General features: G+C 29.4%; 1 protein-coding gene and 1 long non-coding RNA gene across 2 annotated transcripts in view; both read left to right on the top strand.

Moving 5' to 3' along the window:
* LOC104702773 lies at positions 3,111-3,578 on the top strand. Its single transcript, XR_754089.2, has 2 exons — positions 3,111-3,236; positions 3,385-3,578. It is a non-coding gene; the product is annotated as an uncharacterized LOC104702773 (long non-coding RNA).
* LOC104702774 (chaperone protein dnaJ A6, chloroplastic) overlaps positions 11,502-13,902 on the top strand; it is a 5,976-nt gene continuing 3,575 nt past the window's right edge. The window contains exon 1 of the mRNA XM_010418693.1: positions 11,502-11,515. The gene's annotated coding sequence lies outside the window, so the exon portion shown is untranslated. The remainder of the gene's footprint in view (positions 11,516-13,902) is intronic.

A 13,902-nucleotide genomic window follows, 5' to 3' on the forward strand; every position in this document is an offset into this window, starting at 1 on the left:
AATATTTTATAAATAAAACTTTTATAAAAATAATTTGGTGTAGTTATATTAGTATCATCTAGTAAAATTTATACTTCATATGCCTACATTTACAATATGTAATGTTGTACTAAATTGGTTACCAAAAAATTCTTTGACCATTTCTCCTCCAGATTGGGTAATCAACTAATGTATATTTTAATTAATATGTGGGTGAAAAAAAAAATCTTTGACCATATTCCAAAGAGTAGGAATCCAAATATTAAAATATATATGCTAATTTTGACTCAAAATAACTACTTTATATATAATTTTATAACAATAAATTTTCTAGTCAAATAATGCATTGAATCTAATATATTGAATGATACTTATGGTAAGATTTAATGATCTCTTTACAAGAATAGGCCGGATTCTTTATTTTTCTCATTCTTTTCACTTCAAAACCATGGATAGTAAGAGTCACTATACAATATAAATAAGTACAGCCTTTCAGTTTCAGATACTTTTTATTTTTACAACATAATTAACAATAAAAAAATAAAATAATGAATATGACAAAAGCTTTTGCTATTTTTGTTCTTGTAGTACTAGCAACATCGTTTTTAAGCTACAAAGCTTCAGCCTCATCATGTATGTTGTTATTTTTTCATATATCTTTGATTAGTTTATAAAGCATTTTTTGAATATTTTAGATTTAAAAAGAGAGTAAAACCAATTTATATGTATATGTGTTCTTATATATTTCTTTATTTTTGACTTGGTTGTATTTATGCAGCGGTCAATGGATTTGGATATGATCATTGCATTAAACCATGTAAACGAGCTTTTACAGATGTTGAATGCAAAGTGGAGTGTACACAGTTCAGAGGGTACTCGGATGGAGGGTGTATTGGTTTAGCACCAAATTTTAACTGTTGTTGTAAGAAATGATAGAAAACTATATAATATTTATAAAAATATAATAATAATTGGTGACAATGGAGATGTTTCTCCGTGTGATTTTAATTACTTTTGTAGCTACCTAAGTTATGTTGTTCATTTGGATATTATCTCAATGAGGAGTCCAAACTGTGAAACTGGTTATTTTTATTCTTCTCGTTTCTCAAAAATATGTTCAATTTCTCAATTGGTTTGTCTTTGTACAAAAAAGGATGAGAAGATGTAAAGGCCGTATGGTGCATCTCTGTCTGGTAAAAAATATGTTTTTTTTTTCTAAAAAAATATATATTTTTTACTTGAAACAATATTAGAACTCTGTAAAAAAAAACCAAAATAAAAAATTTAGAAAACAAATTCATATTAGAAATTAGTTAAATCAGTTTGGGTGTTATTTACTTTTTTGGAAAAATACAATTGTATGTAAATATATATATTATTAAAAAAACTAAAGAAAAATAAAAAAAATAGTGTCTCGAGCTTTGTGAACGCGACATCTCAACATTTTGGTGAGAATGTTTCTCTATTAATATAAGTGATGATATATATAAATCAATTAATGCATAAATAGTTATTAATTATATGAATATAATAAATTATATTGACTAATTTATAATTTACAAAATAATAAATAATAAATAAAAGGAGAAATATTGAACTTAAAATATTTTTCTCCCAATATATGTAATGTATAGATTTAATATGTTATATACAAATAGAAAAATTGCACAAAAAAAATACAAATAGAAAATAATAAAAAAGACAAATATTTATATTTTGAATGTTGTTAAATTAAGTGTATAACATCGTGTTATACAATAAATGATAGGCTAATTAAGTTTCATTACAGATTTAACTTAATAAATAGGGGGGTTTTTAAAAATACTCTTTTTCCTATGTCACTTTTCAAAAATACTTTTTCGTGTTATCTTTTTTCAAAAACATCCATCTTCTATTAATAAAAAATTAAATTTTAAGCTCTAAACAGCAAATACTAAATCCTACCCCCTCAAAACTATATCCTAAATGTAAAATAGAGAACCCAAATTTTTTTTTTTAGATAAAGAATAATGGTAGAGAACTCTTAAATTGTCTTGTGCAATGCATATAAGTTAGTCGAACGCTAGGTATATATATATATATATATAGATAATATTGCACAATTCTGAGATAATCACATCCAATTAAAAACATGCTAACTAACATAATACCAACAAAAACCAATTCAATAACACAAATGATAAACTGGAAATAAACAAAAGAACTATTAACCTAACCAGCAATCACAAACAATCAAATCGTGCAACGAAGAACACATGATCCGCGCTTGCTGTTCAATAGTGTTGATCGACACCTTCCTAGTATAACTCGACCATACCTCCACTAACATAGACCAATGGCGAGTAAAGCTTCAGTTTCAAAAGTATCATGAAAATTCACTTTTCCATCATTCTTTTTAAAGATAGGTTATGTATTTTAATTTATTCAGTGTCGATGTATTTTTGATGTATCAACTCTTGTACAAAACTTCAAATTAACGAATGAATGAATGAGATGTTAAAAAAAAAACTAAGGCCCCAATTAAAACAAGTTAGGTCTTGAATGGTTGGTCGGTAATGTAACGTCTGCACACCAGAATTCTAGTTTAGGGGGTGCATAGATCAATGCAAGCTGTGCATCAGTCGATTTAAGATTCGTTTTTTGCGGAACGATTAAGTGAAACACTCGTTTTATTGCGTTTTGGGTTGGGAGAAACCCTTTAATCGGGTATATAAGGATGAGAGTCGACGTGTGTGAAGGTTTTAATTTTTTTACATTTTTTTTAAATAATAAATTTGAAATTGACATGTATCAACATCTGAATGATATTATTGACACGTGTCACGATCTTGTTAATGAGTAACTTTGACATCAAGCTTTATATAATAAGATTTGATTGTAATTAATTACCTTTAGTAAGATTATTTCTTAATTGTATTTATCTTCCTATATAATTATGATTTCAACTTTTCTAACATTAATGACAATAGATACAGTTATTGCATTTAATATAATATATTGAATAATAGTTATTGTTAAATTTCGGACTATTTAATGAGAATATTATCCCTTTACAAGTGTCAGCCAAATTCTCTATTTTTTTCAAAACCATCGACAATAAGAGTCACTATAAATAAAGCATTGCAGAGACTTCTTAATTTTATAAAAATAAAAAACAATTAGAGATAAAATAATAAATATGACAAAAACTTTTCTTATCGTTGCTCTTGTAGTATTAGCAACATCGCTTTCAAACTCCAACGCTTTAGCCTTATCATGTATGTTCTTATTTCTCCTCTATCTTATCTTTGATCATTTTATAAAATATTTTTGAATATTTTATTTTAAAAAACAAATTAGTAAACACAATTTATATATATATGTGTGCATTATTTTTTTTTTCATTAACTTGGTTGTTTTATGCAGCTGTCAATGGATTTGGGTATGACCATTGCATTAAACCATGTCTACCACATTATACAGATGTTGACTGCAAGTATGAGTGTACAGCGTTAAAAGGGTACTCAGATGGAGGGTGTGTTGGTTTAGCACCAAAATTTCAGTGTTGTTGTAAGAAATGAAAGAAATTATCTCTATAATAAACTGGTGATTTGATTACTTGTATGCTCAATAACAAATCTTATTGTACTTTGATAAGTTGAAATAATTTCACACACAGAGAGAGAGAGAGAGTAATGGTAAGACAGTTCATAATTAAACAGCATGACACAAAATGGTTTCCCCTCCAATAATGAACCTCCCTTATTCTAGCCATGGTTCCAAATCATTTAGAGCATCATTAACGGGAGAACGGTTCACGTTGCTCAAAAAAATATATATTTTTTTTTAATATATAACTAATAAAAAAATCGACACGTGTAAAAAAAGGTTGAGAAACGTTTTTTTCCTAAGTACTTTGAGCAACGTTCTCTTACATCTCTCCTTTTTATATTTTTTTATTAACTTTTAATAAGAGAATTTGGGGGGAAGAAACTACCAGTAATGATGGTCTAAGATTGTTATGTCAAATTCAATGGAATTGGTTTATATATTTGTTGTTATTGTATGGTCATCCCAACCCTAGTTATCGAAATGATCTTTGGAAAAGATTAGAAATAATTGCAAGTTATCGCAGTGGACCCTAGTTAGTCACTAGCGACGTCAATTTAGTAACGATGAAAAACTGGAAGGTCCACCATGACCAGAATGTTATTTTTGTGAATTTCGACGAATGGTTAGAAATTGTGATCTGTTAGGTTTAAAATCTGTTAGGAACCGATTAAAACAACTCGACTCTTTTTTTTTTTTAATTCATCAATGAACAATCTCTATTCAACCTACCGAAAACCAACATTCAACAGCAAACCAGCGAAAAACAACACTAATAATATTAAACCAATAAATAACCAACAAAAATCACAAAATAATAACCAAATAATAAACAACTTAAACTTCAATTCTAAACAACAACATTCTAGTTTTAGCAACCTAACATAAGCAGAATTTAATCAACAAGTCTCTAGAACATGATCATCTTCATTGCAATGATCCAGAAAATATCGCAAACCCTAAAAAAATGCGATAAGGGTTCACAACTGTTTGGCAAGCTACTTACAAGGAAAAAAAATTGTTTGTAAACGTCTATCTATCACTTGGCACTTTTTATGTTCTCCTCCACAATCTGGGTTCACGATTATTACAAACAACTTTCTGGCAAGCTACTTACAAGGACAACATGGATTCTGTAAATGGGGAAAGATTGTAGAGGAGAACAGGCAAAGTGCCAATTGAAGTACCTGATAAGAGGAAAAAATGAGGGCGTCCAAAGAAGTTTAATCGGTTAAAAGAGCCATGTGAATCATCAAGTAATCCAACAAAGCTCACCTATGCAGGTAAATCTGTGACCTGTAGCAATTGTAAGCAAATGAGTCACAATAAAAGAACCTGCAAAAACTCAGTTGTGCAATTAGCTCCTACACACAAGAGAGGACGACCGAGGACAAGTCTGGTAAGTAATTTGGTCCTGTATTTTATTATGATATGAAATAGTAATGACAAGGTTAACACATCAGTGTTGTGATAGGATAATAATGATCCATGGAGCATCCAAAATGCACCAAAGAGTTCGCAGAGAGCTCAAACGCAATCAACACCACATGTTGCTCAAAGCCGATCGACACCACATGTTGCTCAAAGCCAATCAACACAACAACCACAAGTTCCACAACATTCAAGTGCTCCAGCTAACACAAGTGCAACAGGACGAGCTCATGGACGTCCTCCTGGGCATGGAAATGGTCATGGCAAGGGTCATGGTAGAAGATTTGATGAGCCTCCTAAACCGCTCTTGTTTTTTATGTCTTTTTGGTTTGAGAAGATCTCTGATGTTTGGAGACCTTAACAAAAGTAGAAAAACAATTGTCTATCTAGGATGTTGACTTGTAGGATCCTAATTTTTTTTGGTAGGATCGTTGTTTGTTTTTTGGTATCTTTAAAACTAAATGACTATTTCGGATTAATGGAAGTAGGATAATTTGATTTCAAACAAAACGATACAACAATGAAGTTACCCTTAACATAAACACCTCTACTTCTTTCCAAACAAGGACCATAGCAATGACAACAATGAAACCTCCCCAAGACAACAAGATAAACTGCCTAAGCATTTTTTCTCACTCATTAGCTCCCGCGACTTCACTTTCAAGCTTCTTCTTCTCTTCCTCGTGTATGTTCACTAAATCAAGGGAGGTAGTGTTCGAACCACTCACAATTTTTTCATTCATTCCCTTTAGAGATTCTTTAAGTACATTTTTCTCATCTCTTGCCTCTAGTAAGCTCACTTTCTGCCAACCATATGACTTTTCTTTATCTGCCCACTGAAAAAAGCCATGAATGACACACTTGAAGAATCTTCTACCGGGATTCTCATTTGTTCATGATTTTGCAACTGTCGTAGCTTTACCACATTTGCAAAGAGGAAACCAGATCCGGCTCGAATTTGCATCAGATCTTGAACTTTGACTCATCATTCTCGTTTAAACTGACGAAGAGAAGAGGAAGACAAAATTGAATTAGGGTTTGCGATTTTGGGTTCTTTATCACAAATGGATTGGGGTTAAACGATTAAGGGCAACAGTGTTTTTCAATGGATTTATTTAACCACATGTTGTTAGTTTTTCACTGCAGTTAGCGATTCAGTCACAACCATTAATGGCTGCTAACCACGAGTACTTATCGAAGAACGAAAATATAAACCAAGGTTTTAAATAGCAATGTAAAATAGATTGCCTTTAAATAGCAATGTAAAATAGATTGCCTTTATAATTGCATGTACACCACATTGTTTTGTAGACTATATAATTTTAATAAGTTGGTTACAAATAGGTTATACATTAGTGATAGATTAATTAGTTACAAATAGGTTATACCGAAAATCTTAAAGTGGATATTCTAAAGAACCATATCATCTAACTTACCATATTAATTTGTTAAATTATTAAATTCCTTTATTAATTTGTTAAGTGAATATTAATTTCCTTTATTAAATTATTCATCAAATAAAATCTTTTGATATTTAACTTAACATATTAATTTGTTAATTATCATTATACTTCACCTGTCATTTTTATATACGAGTCTATTTTGTGAAACAAATAAATTATCATATTATTTATTATAATTATAAAATAGTATTTCCGGATATACCATAAGTTGAATTTTTAAAAACAAATAGAAATTGTTCAATCTATAACATATTCAAGCTTTAGTAATATTATTCTTTAAAAATAATATCTCTTGAATTAAAATTTTTATTGAGTAACGTATCAAAATTTGAATATTTAAATTCAACATCATATTCTTTTGTTGAATTTTATAATTTTAAATAATATAATAAATTTTAAATAATTTATTTTGAAATATTTTTAATATATTGAAAATTGATATAAAAGTTAGAAACTATAAACACTCTAAATTGATTTTTTATAGCAATGTCAATAATATGTCACTATAATATGAAGGAATTTCAAGAAACCAAGAATATTAAAACAAAAAGTATAACAATATATTAAATTACTCATAATATAATAACTCTCTTTTTAAAAACCAAATTTACAAAATTATGTCTTATGACATTCAAGTCATGATGTAGAATATACATTGTTGAAATAACTTCACATATATAACCTAATACAACATATTAAATTTTTATTTTAAAATATAAAATATACAAAATGTTGTATAAAATAAAATTTGTCCAGTGTTATAGCACGGGTACTTATCTAATATCATTAACAATATAAAACTTACAAAATATATTTAGCATATGATTTTACTGCATAATGTTTTATCCAAAACAAACTTTTAAAAACAATCACATAAATTATATTTTATATTAAATTTACAATATAAATAAAATGAATTTCAACCCATGCTCTAGCACGGATCTTAATCTAGTGAAATATTAAACTTCCAACCAAAAAAATCATATATTAAACTTCCAAATACAAAATAAATATGGTATTTTCAGTTTTTTCTATTGTTTAGTCCACATTGTTTGCGGTAATATTTGTTAGTCAATATTATTAAATTTATAAATTTAACCGGTGGTACATATATAATTTGGTAATTTAGTATTCAAATTACATATTTAATTTGAAGTGTCTAAAAATATAATTATTCTAGTCAACTCATCCGATATCGGACTAATCCAATTCCATGGTCGATGACCCAATAACACCTGTCAATTACAAGGGAAAAAAAAACACAAAAGTACATGACCAAAAAAAGAGAATTCGGTCAAAATTCACTCCGTAACCAAAAAAAATTTGGCAGAAATAATAACCAAAAAAGAGAATTTGGCTCGGTAACCACACTAACCATCAATTCCATATATCTTCTATACAGTAAAACTTCCATAAATTAATAAGGTCGGGACCATGAAGTTTTAATTTTAATTTATCGATAAATTAATAAAATATTAATTTATGAAGAGATTTTTTTATTTTTATAATTTTGAATATTTTTAATTAATAATAAGATACTTTCTTATAATCCATAATTTCATAGAATTTTCATAATTTATAATTTCGACTATTGTAATATGATTGATGTCAATAATTTAGTAGATTATCCAAGTGAAAATGATAAATGTTTAGGAGTTTAGAGCTTAAAAGAAATTGATGTTACTAGCTTTCATGATGAAGTCCAAAAAATATATTGAGGTATTTTTAGAACCAATTACACATAAAAAAACAACTATTGCATGCAAAACGCTCCATAATTTTTGGATGCAATTTGAAAAGATAACACAAATTTATTTTTGATGCAATGAGAAATATTTTAGATGGGTTCCAACAAGAACGCAAATTCAAGAATAGACAAACACCAATAGAGACATATTTCACTAAAAATTATAGATATATATATATATATACTGATATACATATATATTTAGTTTATATCATTATTAATTTATGATATTGATTAGACCATATTTTTATAAAGGATTTCAAAAAAAAATATTATCTTATTATTTTATCGAATTGTATCATTTTTTACATTGGTCTAACTCGGGACTGGAATTAATTTATAGCGAGTATTAATTTATAGAGGTTCTACTATATTATATATTAATGACCAAATTAACCTTGCTGCATGACCAACCGTGACATGTTTTTTTCCTTTCTCGATGACAATAAGGGATTCATTCCTTGAATAAGATATCAAATTGAATGGTAAATATGTTAGAAGGAGGTATTGAACTTAACATTTTAAAGGATTTTAAAGTATTCTTAAAATCATCTGTTATTCAATTAAGAATTTTAAAAAATCTTATGAAGTCCTATGTTATTCAACTAAGATTTTTATAAAATCCTTTAAAATAATTCAGAATCTCTTGTTATTCAATCAATAGTTTAGAAAACCAACTTAAAATCTCTTGTTATTCAAAATATCACAACCTTTTTTAGAATAGAATACTATTTTGAATGATTCTAAGAGACTTTTTCTTTGCTTTTTAGTTAAAAAATATTCCTCTCAAAATCATACTCTTTGAGGTGGAATTTTAAAGGATTTCATTAAAAACAAAACAAAAAAAAACACAGTCCTAAAACAACCACCATCTCTGTTCTGTAAGTTTTCTCCGCAGATAACTCCGGCAACTCTCCGCAGACCATCTCTGTTCATAGAAACACATTCACGATGATAGGTCACAATTATGGGATAATCAAGTGTTTAACAATGAAAATTAGAACAGAACACAAGTAACTTATGACAATTTTCTCTCACGTCCGATTACACAATAGAGAATGCTGAAACTATTTAATACTGAAACTATGGCCACATCATCTTCTTCCTCAAGTTGTATCTCATCAAACGACATTTTTTTGTTTCACGTTTGCTTTTTTTTTTTTTTTCCATTCATGTTTGCTTCTCTCTCTATCCCTTTACTCTGCTGTTTTAGTTATTGTCTATAGAGAACCATTGAAATATAGGATCACGTGGATTTTTTCTTACAACACACACACAAACCTACTAAGCCCAACTTCCTTATTGACTTGTTCCTTCTTCTCCTCATGTGTCTTCCACCTTCTTCTTCTCCCTTTTGCTCATCTTCTTCTCCCTTTTGCTCATCTCACTTAAAGCTTCTTTTTCTTTCTTGCATAATTTAGGCTCTGTGGTGGTGTCTCGACAAGTTTACGTCTTCATCTCCCACAACTTCTTTCTTTCTTTTTCGACAGATTTTCTTTCTTTTTTTTTGTATTGCAAAATATTTTAAAATCACACAAAGTTTACCAATAAAATATTACAGAATCTTATAGAATCACATTTCATTTTCTAAAAAGAAAAATAAAAATAAAAATTTAAAATACAATCAAATCTCCTAAAAATCTTTGAAATCTTTCAAAATTCTAAAATATTAAAATCCTACCAAATCTTTAAAACATCAAGTTGAATACCCCCTCTTAGTTTTTTTGGATGGATGTTTAAATTCAGAATTTATGTAGAATAATTACATCTAAATTAATAGCATTTGCAATTATGTAGAACAATTACAACGAAATTAATGGCATTTACAATTATGTTTGTTACCTTTTAAAACACTTACTTTCTAAATAAATAAAAATCATCGAATATAGGTTGAGTTAATCTGTTTTTAGATTAATTATTTAATGTCAATGACATGCTTGTAAATAGATTCCAATTCAAAGATTTATTTGCTAAATATATATATAAATAGATAATCCCTTTGAATCTTACCAAATCACAATTTTTTCACTTTTTTAAATTGAAATATTCAACAATTCCACGAAATATCCTAAAAAGTCACTTCAAATCTCTCAAAATCTCAAATTTCCTAAATTCCATAAAATCCTACTAAATAATGATTTTAATGCACTCCCTAATTTATACAGTCAAATATTACATTTAATCTAATATATATAATGATATTTGTTGGAAGATTTTTGTCTATATAATGAGAATCTTATCTCTTTACAATCGTAGGTCAAATTTTCTATTTTTCTCGTCCCCCTTACTTCAAAGTTTCAAACCATCGACCGAGTCACTATAAATAAAGCATTGTAGGACTTCTTAATTTTACAACAAACCTAACAATTAGAAATAAACAAATGAGTATGTCAAAGGCTTTTTTCTTTTTTGTTCTTGTAGTACTACTAGCAACTTCGTTTTCAAACTCCAACACTTTAGCCTCACCATGTATGTTGTTATTGTTCCTCTATCTTTGATTATTTTATAAAGTAAATTATGAATATTTTATTTTAACAAACAAATTAGTAAAAACCAATTTTTATGTATATGTGTGCGTATATATATTTCTTTTTCTTTAACTCAGTTAATTATATTTATGCAGCGGTCAATGGATTTGGATATGATCATTGCATTAAACCATGTAAGCGAGCTTTTACAGATGTTGAATGCAAGGTGGAATGTACACAGTTCAGGGGGTATTCCGATGGAGGGTGTATTGGTTTAGCTCCAAATTTTAACTGTTGTTGTAAGAAATGATAAAAGCCGCTAATCTTTATAAAATAAAATAAAACTGATTACAACAAAGAAACGTCTCCATGTGATCTTAATCATCTGGATTTATCTTATTACTTTTGTAGCTAAATATACTACCTAAGTTATGTTGCTTATGGATTGAGTACTGCCTCTTGATCAATGAGGAGCCCAAACTATCTATTATTTTTTTCAAAAATATGTTCAATTTCTCAATTATTTAAGTTCTCACAATACAATGAATTCACCAAACCATATATATTTGATTGATATTGTTGTGGGTGCAGAAAAGAAAAAGAAAAAAAACATATAAGATGTGAATTTTACAGACCACTTTTAATGACTATCCCAATGTAAAAATAAAACCTTTACATAGTGTAGTTGTTAGGGCTTTTTTAGCCGACTGAACACTCAGTCTCCGTAAACTTTTCGTGTTCGACAATTTTTTAGGATTTTCGATTCCCTATTGTTTCGAGATCTTCTTGGCTTCTTGACTTGGTATCGAAGCTACCGTTCTCTATCACCATTGATTACGGTACATAAATCTCTGTGTGTTTTCGCCTCTTTGTCTATATATCTCCCTCCTCTGTTTCAGTTTGTTTAAAACCCATCGAAACGACAAAGTGTCCTTCGACTTACATATTTTTTGTCTTCTTAGGACTGGTGGGCTGTAGCATTTGATTCACGATTACTTGTACATTTGTATATAGAAGAAGTAAAGAGGGCCTGAAGCTATTTTAGTTGTGTAAATAGCAGGGGAGTGTAGTTGAGCTAACTAAATATGGCTCTCATACAATTTGGAAGTAGTTGCTTTGCTCAATTTGCAGTGAGAGCTTATTATCCGAGCAGATTCGAACCAACCTGCCAACAAAAGTATGATTTTTTTACTGTTTAATTAAGTCTCTGGATTGTATTTAGTTCTTGATTTATTTAGTGGTTTTTGATTTATTGGAGGAGTTATATATCTGAATCACATATCGTTAAAAGGTTATCCTTTTCCACAACTTTGCAGTTCCATGATCCAAATAAATTTTTTGGGAGCTTCACATGGGTCCTTGCCCTTCTTGTCCACAAATATGCATAACTGAAGAGGATCTCGCTTCACTGTTAGAGCTGATGCAGTAAGTATGTGTTCCTGTGACTTGCTTAGATCACCTCTGTGTTATGATCTTGATTGCTTATGGTTGGTTCTGTGCAATTATAGGTTTACTATTCAGTCCTTGGAGTTTCGAAATATGCAACCTTATCTGAGATTAAAAGCGGTATGTTTTCGAGTGTTTTTTTTTTTTTGCATCTAAATGTGACAGAATCGCTGGATATAAATGGGTTCTTTGTGTTTTTTATTCATTCTTTCATGTTCTTTTGTTTCAGCATATCGGAGACTGGCTTTGAGTTACCATCCGGATGTGAACAAGTAAGTGACAAAACCTTATTCATCTTATGAAGATTGGTGCTGTTTGAGAAGGGGAGGATAACAACATTGACACTCAAGTAGGAGTGATAGATTTGTCACCTTCGTGAATTTTATCCTAGCAGGGATCCTGATGCAGAAGAGAGATTCATAGAAATAAGTAATGCATACGAGGTGTAACACTTTTAGAGATACATATACTTTTTAATTAAGCCTCTTTTGGAAAGAACAAACGTTATCTGTTCTGCAGGTCTTATCAGATGAGATGAAGAATAATAGGTGTGGTGATGAGATTGAGGGCCATGAGGCTGGAGTCGAAGACGCTGGAATGGGAGACATGGGGGAATGGTTCCAAAACCAAGTATTCAAGTTTCATTCTTTAAAGACTCTTAAAGCCAAATGCACCACGTGTGGCGGACTAGGTCAAGTGGTTTCATCAGCAGTAGCTCCTCTTGACTTGAACCAACAAGTCATGACTTGCTCTTCCTGTAACGGCAATGGAGTGGTGCCTGCTCTTGTTGATGAAACGGATAACTCTCAAAATATTGGACGGGGTTGATTGATTCCTGGCGGTAGCTGATTAAGAATGACAAGAGAAGTGAGGCGGTGACCGGGTGATCTTAGGATGATGATACCTATAACCAATATACTCTACGCTTGCAAGATATCTCCTATAACGATACAATTCTAGGGACAAGAATGAAAGTAGCGGTGGTGATGGCGAAAAAGGGAGTGCAAGTGGAAATACATAAGAGATTGAGCAAAGAGGAGCAGAAACTTATTGAGGAGCTTGCTGATATGAGAAAGAACAAGACTGTTAAATTGCCACTAGTACCAAAAGATGATTACCAAAGAGAAGGTATAGACATTGGGAATGTGATCTAACAAGACTGCTAAGCTGTGTATACACAAGGCTCGGAAACCAAATCTACTACTGACACAAATGAAACACATTAAGAAGAAAAATCTTATGCAAGTTTTTGAATTTTCGAGATCTCAACTCTAATGTTCACGAGAATTCACACCTATTACGTGATCTGAACAATTCACTACATAAAACCAAAACACATCTAACAATGATACAACATGTCCTTGCTTTACTATACTTTCAATATATACACATTCTTACCATAACACAGATTCGATCAGCTCCTGCTCTTACTTTTACTAGTGAAAATGGTAGTGACAAAAAGTAATTATACTTTCATATATATATATATATATATATATATTTTGACAACAGAGACAATATTATTACATTTAACAAATTATATAAAATATAAAAATAAAAATGGAGATAATACCAACAAAGTAGAGAGATATCACTTTCATTTTAACTGAATTTCCATATTATTCATGTATAAACTTTTTATTCAAAAAATAATTTACAACCTAATTCGGTAATTCCTTCCTAATATATTTTTTTTCTTGATTTCATTTCATAATAATATAATATAAAAAATGGTTAAAACAATAAGAAAAAAAAAAAAAAAAAAAAAAAAAAAAAAAAA

Source organism: Camelina sativa, chromosome 7 (genome assembly GCF_000633955.1).
Source record: "Camelina sativa cultivar DH55 chromosome 7, Cs, whole genome shotgun sequence".
Classification (NCBI taxonomy): domain Eukaryota; kingdom Viridiplantae; phylum Streptophyta; class Magnoliopsida; order Brassicales; family Brassicaceae; genus Camelina; species Camelina sativa.